This window comes from Lipotes vexillifer, unplaced genomic scaffold (assembly GCF_000442215.2).
Source record: "Lipotes vexillifer unplaced genomic scaffold, Lipotes_vexillifer_v1.1 scaffold437, whole genome shotgun sequence".
Lineage (NCBI taxonomy): Eukaryota > Metazoa > Chordata > Mammalia > Artiodactyla > Lipotidae > Lipotes > Lipotes vexillifer.
Window position 1 is genome coordinate 1,817,187 of NW_006785990.1, and position 11,947 is coordinate 1,829,133.

The 11,947-nt window shown below is 53.2% G+C and overlaps 1 protein-coding gene across 1 annotated transcript in view; it reads right to left on the bottom strand.

Moving 5' to 3' along the window:
- Positions 1-2,858, bottom strand: part of LOC103070635 (annexin A8) — a 28,212-nt gene extending 25,354 nt beyond the window's left edge. Inside the window, exon 1 of the mRNA XM_007458367.1 lies at positions 2,848-2,858. The gene's annotated coding sequence lies outside the window, so the exon portion shown is untranslated. The remainder of the gene's footprint in view (positions 1-2,847) is intronic.
- Positions 2,859-11,947: the final 9,089 nt, after the last annotated feature.

Here is an 11,947-nt window from a genome sequence, read left to right on the forward strand (position 1 = left end):
AAAGAGTGATGGGCTAAAAATGAGAAGGCTCTCAACATCCATTAAGAAACAGACATGTGGATTTCAGCCAGGGTCACATTAGGCTCGTTATTAAATCATAGATACATTTCTCCATTTAGGGTCACAGAGTCTCAGAGATGGGTATGTACTATTTTACAGGTATACACAGACACATAGATATGATGTGGGAGCACAGAACCAGTTTCAGAAAAGTGTCCCTGACCCTCCCAGGCCTGGACAATGCTTTCACCAGTTACAATCTAAAATAATCCACTTCTAAGGAAGAGATAAAATCTCTCTATAGGATTTCACATTATTTAAACCCCCTTTCTGTCTAAAAAAAAAAAAAGTTTCACACACTTTCCTTGGTATTGTGAGTACATTTTCTTTTTTTGAACACAGGGAAAGTTATGGTCATCACTATCCATCCACTTCAATCAGTGCAGATGAAAAACCCAAACCTGACATATTTTTGCCTCTAGTTGTCTTACAGAAATTCAACTGAAAGGCATAAATATAACATTCAAGGAGATGGGAGTGAGGGTGGAGAGTAGTTCAACTTACTATCAATACGGATTAGGGACACCTGGTTATTGCCCCCAGGCCCCCAACCCCAGGGGACCCCTCCTTGAGTGCTCCCGTGGGCTGTATGCATGGCACTGGAGTATCATACAGACCCCCTGCGTGGTGGGGAGGACACGGCATGCTAAAACATCTCTGTCGGGAGCACGGTTTCTTCTATGGTGGCAGATGGCAAATAGGGGAGGTGGAACTTCATGGAAATGGAGAGACTCCTCTAAAATTCCTCTGCGCCTAGGGACCGGTTGGTTTACCTGGAAAGAGAAGATGCATTTCTGGAAGATGCACTTCCAGCTGGTGACTGTAGAGGGCCTCGTCTCTTTCTGAGACACATTCGCAATGGAGGTAGCCAAAAAATGGAAACCAGGAGCACGGAGCGAAGGAGGTGAGAAATTCAAGCACTTCTCTCTGCGTCAGATTAGGGAAGGAGACACAGGACACTATTCATGTTTCAAAGACGTTTTGGGCTTTGTTCAAAGAGCAGAATTTGACTAAAACCCCATGCGTCCCAGCCCTTGGTAACAGATGAAGACCAGGCTTTGGGGAGTGGGACTCATCATGTCTACATCCACAGGATGCCGGGGTGCTTTGTCCTGGCAGGAGCAGTATAGATACGTCTCACCAGGTAACAAACTCTGATCAGCAACAACTTCCAATGCCTTTCAACTGTAAACCAAGTCTCAGTATATATGTCTAATTCAACAAACAAAGGGCTCTTAACAATCTTGGGTTCTTGGTGCTTTAGAGGTTGGGCTACGGGGGCTGGAGTGACAACGTGGCTCCGCAGCGTGGCCGGGCAGGGGGAGAGATGAGCGGCTGCATCCTGGAGGGAAGCCTGGAGCACACGGGCGGGGGGTATTGGCACCGTGAGCAGCAGCTGTTGACGGAGAAGCACTCCCGGCTGGGTTGAAGGCAGACCTTAGGGCTGCAGTGCAATTGCCCACAGTGGGGCTTCATTAGGGCGAAGTTGAGGCACTTCCCCTGCAGGGGACAGAAGAGAGAGAAGGTCACTAGGAGCCACTGGAACTGGGAGCAGAAGGTTGCGGTTTCCCTGGCCTCTGGGGCCTGCCGAGCTCCTCTGTCTCAAGCCCACCCTTCTCCTGCTGCCCAGAGTTCCCTGATCCCCCTGCTGGGTCTGTCTGGGCCTGTTGGTCCCTATAGGTGCTCCAGGTGCTGTGCAGACTTCAGGCTTCCGTGAGCCTGCCATTCACACGTGGAGTATTACCTTGAGCGCCTGTGAGTGCCAAAGGCCGCTGAACGCTGCCTGCTGCTCCTGAGGCTGTCATTTTCATCACCCTAGGTTTTAAAATCCTTAGTAACCCTTTAGAATGATCGTGGTTTTCCCTGGTAATGTAGCCACATTAGGAAAAGAGAACACCTAACCCCCCTTGAATTTGAAAGAATGTTCTTGACAAATCTTCGACACCTTGAGCCTGACCTTGTCCTCTTCCATACCCACAGCGATGTCTGATCTGATGAAACTTTCAGGAAATACACCCTGCTCTGGGACCTGCACCTCTTGGCGCAGAGCAGAACCAGACCCAGAGATGGGAAGGGATTTCTCACACTGACTTTCCCCGGCATGACAAGCCTGAGATAGTTTGGTAAATGTCACTTTCTAGCAACTTTCTATGTAAAATCACCTTAGGCTTCAATAAGTTAATAGTTTCTCTTTTACAGATAAACATTTTTACTTTTCCTGATTATAAAAGTAGTACCTGCCCATTATAGAGAACCTAAGCAACGCAGGAAAATACGAGGAAATACATGCTTCTTTTCCAACCACCCACAATAACCACTATGAAGGGGATCCTGAACTCTTGGCAGACAGCAACGTCTTTGATCATTTATCAGCAATTCCCCTTTTCTGATCTCCACCCCCAGCTGGCCGTTCTTCCTTCCAGACGCACGGCCCAGGCTTGCCCTCTCCTGCCACCTTCCTGCGGGTCCTGTGTCATCCAAGCTCACCTCCCCTGCCTCCTACTCTGCAGGCCTCTTCAGCTTCTAGGTCCCCAGGCCCAGCCTCGGGGCCCACTCTGCCCGAACCCTGTCCTGAGCCACGAGTGTCTCCAGCTGCCCCTCCGTGCTCTGCACCCACTGCCTGTCCAGGCCCTCAGCTCCCTTCCTAGGCCGACTCAAGTGTCTCCCCTCCCCTGGTCACCTGGCCCTTCCCCTCCTCCCTTCCCCCCCCAATCCAGGCCTCACGGAATCAACTTCCTCTGGCTTCCTCTTCCTCAACTCACACCTTCAGCTGTGCTTCCTCACGACCTGGGAATCCAGCCCCAGTGCCCAGCCTGGCCCACCAGGCCACCCAACCGCCGGCTCCTGGCCCATTGCCAACACCGCCTGCAACGCACCCAAAGTGTCCCTGTCTCAGCTGCACCCTCTGTGCTCCTCTGCTCCAGGGTTGTCCTCCCTGCCTCTCCGTTTCCCATATCCAGACTACGTATCCTCTGAGGCCGCCTCTGCCCTCCCGCAAGTCAGTCTGGGAGCGCCTGGGCCACACAGCCCCCAGGGCACTGGAGCTGGTTCCCTCTTCTCTCAAGCCCACCATCAGGGTCTCCCTCACTGGCAGGACCTTCACCCTTCCTGCCCTAGGACTGCACCCCAAATTCCTTAACTACTCTTAACAGTTCATTTACTTAGGTGAATTTTAGAATCATTTTGATCAAATTCCTTAAAAATATTCATTGCAATTTTCACTAAAGCAGCATTAAGCCCATGAATTCTTTTGGGAAAAGCTGACATTGTGGTCTAGGTTTTTGTATTTTCAAGTCTTCTTTTATAGCAAAGAGTAAAGTTTTGTGGTTTCTTTTTATTACAGGTCAGCACACGTTGTCACACCTGCGTGCGGTAAGTTCTTTTATTGCTACTGTGAATAGACTGGGATCTTCTATTTTTATTTCTAAGCTCCTTTATTTCTGCTTATTTATCCAGACCGTGAACAGACTGTTCTAGACCTAGTGTCTACCATCTGCTGTAGGACCCCTTTGATTTCCTCAAAGCACGACTGCAGGGCACCTGTGCTGAGGCCTGGCTCCTCTCCCTCAGCCGCAGCCCATCACTGGGAGCTGCAGGGGGACGTGTACGTGGGCTGAGGGAGAGAAGCGAGTGGCTCCAGGTGGTGGTGGAGGCCCCTGGGTAGTGGCAGAGCCCCTGAGTCTGTTGTGTGTTCATAAGGGGGTGAGGGTCTCCCTCCCCTCTGGTTTTCTATTAATGAAGAGATCTAAGCCAGTGACCAATTACTTCTTACATCAACTCAGCGACTCCACAGTGAAGGGATGTTTAAGACATTGGCAAATGGTTGATTGGACCTTAATCTCCAGTGCTTTGGAGCTTTGGTTCCATTTCTGGATTTCCTGCTTATTACAGAGGGAAGTGTGTGCGCACGTGTACATGTGAGCGTGTCTGTATGTGTGAACGTGTGTGAGAGGGTCTGTGTGTGTGTGAGGAGTAGGGGGTGAGGGTTGTCGAGCATGGAGGAGCAGGCTGCCATCACTGTCCCAAAGTTATGATCTGGGACTTTCACAAAGGTCACTGTCTTGAAGGACATCTGTCAACTTGGGACTTCCTGGAGGGCTCAAGTCTTGCCCCAGCTTTATCACACACGCCTTGGTGTTCCCTCTGTGGGTGGGGTCAAAAGATAGGAACTCAGGAGCTCCTTGGCCATGAATGCATCATATGGCCTCTCTGCAGCTCTGGTCTTTACCCAGGACAATTGTTTCCAGTAAATATTTATGTGTTCATATTTAGAGGAGGTCTGCAAGCAACACAGTGTGAAAATAAGAAATTAGCATTCATAATTGTTTGCACATCTAACACACTGCACAGAGGAAGGAATTACTTTCCAGTTGTTTCCCTATCACCGTGATAGCAGGTTACAGGAGCCGTAGCCTGGACTTGGAAGTGAGCCTCCCTGGGCTCTGTTCACAGCCCTGCTGTACCCCTCCAGAACTCTGTCCCATTGAGCCCATCATGAAACATCAGAACCTCGGTTTCTTCAGCTTCAGAATGCAGAGGAGTGATCACCTGGCAGGACAGAGAGGCAGCCAAGCACAGGGTGAGGTCTGGGCCCTGAGCTGTTGGTACTGGTCTTACTGCTTCATGCTATGCGGCTGGGCAGGTGACTCAACTGCGCAGGCGTCAGCTTCCTCCCCCGCAGAGTGTTGGGAGGATGAAAAGAGTGAGCCTGTGTAAAGTACTCAGTGTCTGGCGATCCCTACTCTGTATAAACGGCCGCTGTTGGGAGAATGAATGAGATCCTTGTGTAAAGGGCCTTGCATGGTGGTGGCACCCAGGTCACACTCTCTTGGAGACAGTTGTATCACTGTCAGCATCACATTCAGTGAGAAGTGGAAGGTTTCCCATTTTTACCCGATTTTTCTGACGGATCTAGGAGAACTGATTTCCATGAACTGAATGGGCTGCCCTGGAAAAGGCAAGGAAGGAAGAGAATCAGGACCTTGGATTGCGGGCAGGCTTTGGCTCAAGACTAAGAAACTAAACTGAGTCCTGCTGCATCATTTTGTATATGTGTGTAGGGAGAGATGGTCTGGAAGGGACCATTATTAGAAAACTTCCTCTGGGGATGAGAATGCGGTGGGGCAGAGAGACACGGTCATTTCACAGAAGGTTACAGTAAACAAGAATGACTGCTTCTGCTACAAAAACACTGAGATTTTTGGTAAACTGAGCCTTTGAGAATTTTCTGCATTGTATTGTGCTGAAGTGCAGAAACATCTGGATTCACTGCAACGAGCAGCTGACTGAGGTTTTAGAAGGCAGTAGCTCCTACAAGTTCAACCCCAGACTCCACAGTTCACATTCTGAGCACGTTCACATCCGCAGGCCTGACTGCAATTCCAGTCCAGGATGAGGAGTTTGGAAACAACCTCCCTGTGGATCGGGAACTGGAAGGAGGAGAGAGAGGCTGTGCACCTGTGCTGCTGGGAACCCCCTCTCCTGCGGCTTCTGTTTTCCAGCACAGCCTGGTGAAGAGGGTCTGGGAAAGGTTCTGTCTGAGCAGAACATGGGGTGGTCTGCAGTGAGCAGACGAAAGACTTACGTCTGCATGCTCAGGGCTGGGGTTGGGGGCCGACTGTGGTCTGCAGAGACTGTAGATCCCAGCTGACACCCCGTCACTTAGACCAAGATTAACTTTAAGCCTGGGACCAGAGCACTGAGGCCTTCAAGAAAGGAATCAGGACTCACTCCTGCACCTACTGGAATCCTGGGGTATCCACAGAAATCCTACAACACTAGGTCTCCAGGACTAAGGTTGGGAGGGACAAGGTCAAATGGGATGGGGGCAGAGGAGTGGGAGGGGTCACATCCACCAGGCTCAGTTACCGGCTCCCAGCCCCTCTCAGGATGAGCAGGGTTGATTTCAGGCAGCTCTGGCTGCTGCCACTTACTCTCTGGGTGCTCCTGGCAACTCCCCTGATGTGTCAGGCCTCAGTTTTGCCTCCAGCGAGCACACAGGTCACTGTGAGCCACAGACTACTGGGCGGACTCGAGAGCTGGCATTGCAGGGGCCTGGCAGAGCCCTGGGCAGCTATAAGGCCCCCTAATCCATCACTCTGCCACTTCCGCAACCTGAGCTTCGAAGAGTGGCCCTGGAAATGGGACCATTTCAGAGAGGTGCTCAGCGCCCCTGCCCTTACCTTGCTGGGCAGGAAGGCCATACCTGGCATCTTCCCTTTGTCCACCCTCTTGTCTCTTGTCTCCCTCTGCTTCAGCCCTCTGTCTTGCTCTGTCCCTCCTGATCCTGAGTGAGCATCTCTGGGTGGGTGTCTCCACTGTTCAGGGCATAAGGCTGGGGTGGGGCTCTTATGACTATAAAGGGGCTGGTTCTGGGAGAGGCTCCAGGAGAATCAGGTGGAAAATGGGGCTTCTGTGCAATCAAGGCTGGGACTCAGAGCTCGATTCAGACCCGGAACTGGGAGCCCAGCTGCCAAAGGAGCCCTGACACCACTGTCACCAGACAGTGTCTCTGCTGGGTGTGAGCATGCCTCAGGTATGTCACCAGCAGTGTCCAGAGGCTTTCAGGCCTGTCTAGAGTTTCCAAACGCCCACCTGCCCAGCCACCAAGAGCCAATGTTTGTCTGATTTAGTGAAGGTGGTGAGCGCATCCGTCACTATAGGGTTGGCCAGGTCTGTGCAAAGGGTCTGAGTTTGGAATGGCCAGGCAGATGATTTTCAGGCGAATCACTGCCCTCCTTGGGCCCCAGGGTCCTGAGGAGGGCAGAGTCTGGTAGTTTGGGGGTAACCATCATGAGACCATGAGTGCTGACCCAAAAGCAGGGCAGACCAGTGAGAAAGGTGGGCCCAGGCTCAGAATTCAAGTCTGGCTCTGCCCCTCCCAGCTGTTGTGACCTGGGACAAGTCACTCAGCCTCTCTGTGGGTCAGTACCCTCTTTGTAAAGCTGGGATAATAGTCGTATCTACCTGTACAGTTACTAGGATTAAAGCAGTGAAAACATGTAAAATTCTTGAGCAACTGACCCACAGAAAGGACACAATAAAATTATCTATCATTATTATTATTAAATAACAAGGATGACAAGTGGAGAAATTGGGCTTCTCCCCACTGTCACAGGCACTGACACAAGGAGGGCATCTTTACTACCTGGTAAAACCAGTCAGTGTTGACCAGACAACATTGGGGAGGGGGTGTCACCATGTCCTCCACCACTCCTGCAGCTGAGTGAGCAGTCCAGGACTGTCTCATGGATGGGGTGCAGCCAGCAGTCCCACAGGGTCAGGTAGGCAGTGGGGAGGGACGATGGACGGGAGTCCAATAGGGCTCTCCAGCCCTTTTCGCTTAAGATTGGAATTGCTGGGCATTGCTCTGGAGAAGAAAGGTCCTGACATCCTTGAGACGAGGACGCAGGGGAAATGCACAGGCACCATGTTGAGAATCGTCTGCAGGCTCATGAGCTCCAGGTCTCCATGCCTTGGGCGTTCCTCTTGGCAGATGCCCGGAGAGGGCTCTCTGACCCACAGTCCCAGGGGCAACTGTCAAGGGCAAAAGCAAGACCCCAGCCCACGGGGAGCATCCCTGTGCCCTGCTTACCATGTCCCTGGGTGGACACCACATCAATGACATCTGGTTGCAGCGCTGGACAAAGTCACACAAGGTATCCAGTTTTCCCTGAAAACCAGATGTGGTTGTGAGGAAGCTATAGGCATAGATGCTGCCTCTAGAGGGGTGGTGTCCCCTCTGACTTGAGATGGCCTGTCAGGGCTCTGTCCCCACCAATTCCCTGAGACAGCACTGCAGTCACCCTTTGGGGCCACCCACCAACATCCAGAAACTTGGGCCCATCCCAAGGGGGAAACCCTGGTGGTGATGGGAACATAAGCCCTCGTACTTTTTGGCCTCCCCTGGACCACTAGGGTCGGGAGGGCTTTGGCTTTTCTCTGGCACCAAGTGACTGTAGTCCGGTACCCATAGCTCATTCCCATGCCTTATGGGTCCAGACCTGTGCATGAACTGGCCACCCTCACCTCCTGCTCCCCAGCCTTGGGGTCATCACTCCTTCCCAAGGGCCTTTCTCACCTCCATTCGTTTCATCCTGCCTCCTTGGCACCCACAAGGGACAATCACTGTGGGGCATGACATTTGACATGTCTCCTCTGGCTCCGAGGAAGAGAAAACACCGTCTGCATCCTTGTCTGGCAGCTCCTGGGTGCAGAAAAATGACATCTGTTGCCCCAGCACCTGTCAAGTACTGGCCTCTCAGCAAATGTTTGTTGGAGAATCAAGGACAAATGAGCAGCACCCGGCACAGTAAGAGAGTGGCCTCCATGTGAAAAACACACCAACTCCTTTTGGTTTACAAAGATGGCTCTTTTCCAAATATCAACAAACTCTATCCTGTCCTCTTGTTTCCTGGCAGCCACCCTTGCAGGAGAAGCTGGGCATGAGGCTGTGCCATGTGATGGAGGCTGGCAGGGGTGTGGGCATTAGCAGGTGACAGGGCTGTATTCGCCCGACTCTGGCAGATCCCGGCTCCCCAGGCCACACTGCAGCCATTGTAGACATCAGCCCAGGCAGTGACCCTGTTTCCCACCAGATCTCAGGCCCAGGTCCCCCTGCCTGGGGACACGGCACCCCTGCTCTAACTACTTCTTATGGGCCCTGGGCTGGGCCCCACCCCGGGTCAGCCCCAGCCTCCTCACCTGGCCCTTGGTCCCTGTGCTCACCTGAGCTGTGTCTCCCTCAAAGCTCAATGCCCGGTAAGAGTCTCTCCACCTTCCTCAGCTCCCCGGTCCCTAAAGGCCAACCCTGCCACGACCCTCATCCTGACATGAGCCAGGGATGAAGACCAAGGAGATGGAGCCCAGCATACATCAGAGCCCGGGGAGGGGGACCAGGTCCCTAAAACCTGAGGATCCTTTCTCAAAAACTCACCTGACTCCTGGGAAGGACCATCCTACAAACAGTCCTTTGGGAATTGACAAAAAGCCCATTTACATCAGGAGGGATCATAACTGTGATAAAGGTCCTGGATCAGGCCATGCTAGGAGTTCAGGAACGATATTGTCTGGGTGACATTTTCTGAGCCCACTTCTTCATCTGCATCCCTTCCTGCCCTCCGTCACCCTCTTCTTTCTGCCAGCTTCTCTGCCCAGGTAGGTGGGAGCTGGAGGGGCGGGGGAGAGCATCTCCCCATACACAGCAGGGGGCCTCTCTGTGCAGGTCAGTGTGTACATCAGGCATACTGACAACATCAGGACCAAACACACCTCTTACCCTTTCTGGTTTCTGCACTGGTGGTGGCTCCTTGATGGTCTAGAATGGAAACGGTCAAAACTGAAGTGGTCAAAGTTTAGCACCCATAAAACTCATCTCTACTGAAGTGATGCCTTCTGGTGCCAGGTCTTTGCAGCATGAATTGGCTTCCCTCAACTCTCACACCCTAGCCTGGGGGTCACAGCTCCCTCCCTAATGGCTTTTTCCACCTCCATCCATCTTTTCCTTCTTACTTGGTACCCACAACAAGGGACGATCACTGTGGGGCATGGTGATAATCACAGATTAGAATAGAAGGCACGTGGAGGGCTCCAGCTCAGCCACACAGACAGGAGGGGACCGTGCTCAGCAGCAGTAGGGGGACAGAACATGGCCTTTTGGGGTGTCAACCTTGGGGCCCACTGTCTGTGGGTCTGCAACCAACAGGCTCCACCTCCCTGAGCCTCAGGCTCCTCAGTCATCAAAGGGGAATCGGTACCTCCGTGGAGGGTCAAGGGGGAGACGGGCAGACTAAGGGCCCTGGTCCCTGGTAGAGTTTTCAGCAGCAGCCCTGACATCATATGAAGACAAGAGAACCTCCCCACACCGCTCCTCCTCTCCCCTTCCCTCCCTCCCCCTGCAGCCCTCCCTGCCTCCCAGCCCTCAGGGATGACAGTCCCCCTCCCTCTCCTGCACCCGCTTTCTCTCCTCCCTTCTCGCCCTTTGCAGAAACCTGACCTGCTGGCTTCTACGCTGCCTGGCTTGTCCTCTCTCAGCTCTGCTTGCTCCTCCTCTTCACCCACCTCTGGCCTGTGTCCTTGCAAACCCAGCCGGCCAGCGCCTCTGCCTTCCCACCCACCCGGGGCCAGTCTCTGCCCTTTATCATTATCAGGGCACCTGCCACATCCAAGCCAGGTGTTTTAGGCCCAAGTCTGTGTGCATTGAACTGGCTCCCCCTCCTCCAAACCTCCAGCCTTGAGGGGCTCATCCCTCCCTTCCTAAGGGTGCTTGTCACCTCCATCTGTTTTATCCTGTCTTCTTGGCACCCACAGCAGGAGACAATCACCCTGGTCTGTACAGGGCATGGCTTCTAGAAAGAGAAAAAAATTGCAGGCTTTCTTGTCTGGCAGCTCCTGGGTGCAGACACATGACATCTGTTGCCTGGGCTCCTGTCAAGTACTGGCCTCTCAGCAAATGTTTGTTGGAGAATCAAGGACAAATGAGCAGCACCCGGCACAATAAGAGAGTGGCCTCCATGTGAAAAACACACCAACTCCTTCTGGTTTACCCAGATGGCTCTTTTCCAAATATCAACAAACTCTATCCTGTCCTCTTGTTTCCTGGCAGCCACCCTTGCAGGAGAAGCTGGGCGTGAGGCTGTGCCATGTGATGGAGGCTGGCAGGGGTGTGGGCATTAGCAGGTGACAGGGCTGTATTCGCCCGACTCTGGCAGATCCCGGCTCCCCAGGACCACACTGCAGCCAGTGTAGACGTCAGCCCAGGCAGTGACCCTGTTTCCCACCAGATCTCAGGCCCAGGTCCCCCTGCCTGGGGACACGGCACCCCTGCTCTAACTACTTCTTATGGGCCCTGGGCTGGGCCCCACACCGGGTCAGCCCCAGCCTCCTCACCTGACCCTTGGTCCCTGTGCTCACCTGAGCTGTGTCTCCCTCAAAGCTCAATGCCCGGTAAGAGTCTCTCCACCTTCCTCAGCTCCCCGGTCCCTAAAGGCCAACCATGCCACGACCCTCATCCTGACATGAGCCAGGGATGAAGACCAAGGAAATGGAGCCCAGCATACATCAGAGCCCGGGGAGGGCGACCAGGTCCCTGAAACCTGAGGATCCTTTTCCAAATGCTTGCGCCAGTCCTGGGAAGGATCAGTCTACAAAGAGTCTTTTGGGAATTGAGAAAAGGCCCATTTATATCAGGAGGGATCATAGCTGTTCCTGATATAGGCTACCCCATGTTGCTGATTCAGTGATAAAGGCCCTGGTTCAGGCTGTCTTCGGAGGTGGGGAACCGTGTTGTCCGGGTGACATTTTGTGAGTCTCAGGTCCTCTTTGGGGTTCCTCCCTGCCCTCTGTCACCCTCTTCTTTCTGCCACCTCTCTCTGCCCAGGTAGGTGGGAGCTGGAGGGGCGGGGGAGAGCATCTCCCCATACGTGTCAGAGGGCCTCTCTGTGCAGGTCAGTGTGTGCATCAAGTATGCTGACATCACAACAAAACACACCACTTACTTTTTCTGGTTTCTGGGCTGGTAGTGGCTCCTTGACGATCTAGAATGTTAAAGAGACAAAAACACAGGCTGGAAGGGGCATGGAGGGCTCTGGCTCAGCTATGCAGACAGGAGGGGACCCTGCTCGGCAGCAGTAAGGGATCAAAACATGGGCTTTGGGGTGTCAACCTAGGTGCTTCCCTGAGCCTCAGGCTCCTCAGTCATCAAAGGGGAATCGGTACCTCCGTGGAGGGTCAAGGGGGAGACGGGCAGACTAAGGGCCCTGGTCCCTGGTAGAGTTTTCAGCAGCAGCCCTGACATCATATGAAGACAAGAGAACACTCCCCACACCGCTCCTCCTCTCCCCTTCCCTCCCTCCCCCTGCAGCCCTCCCTGCCTCCCAGCCCTCAGGGA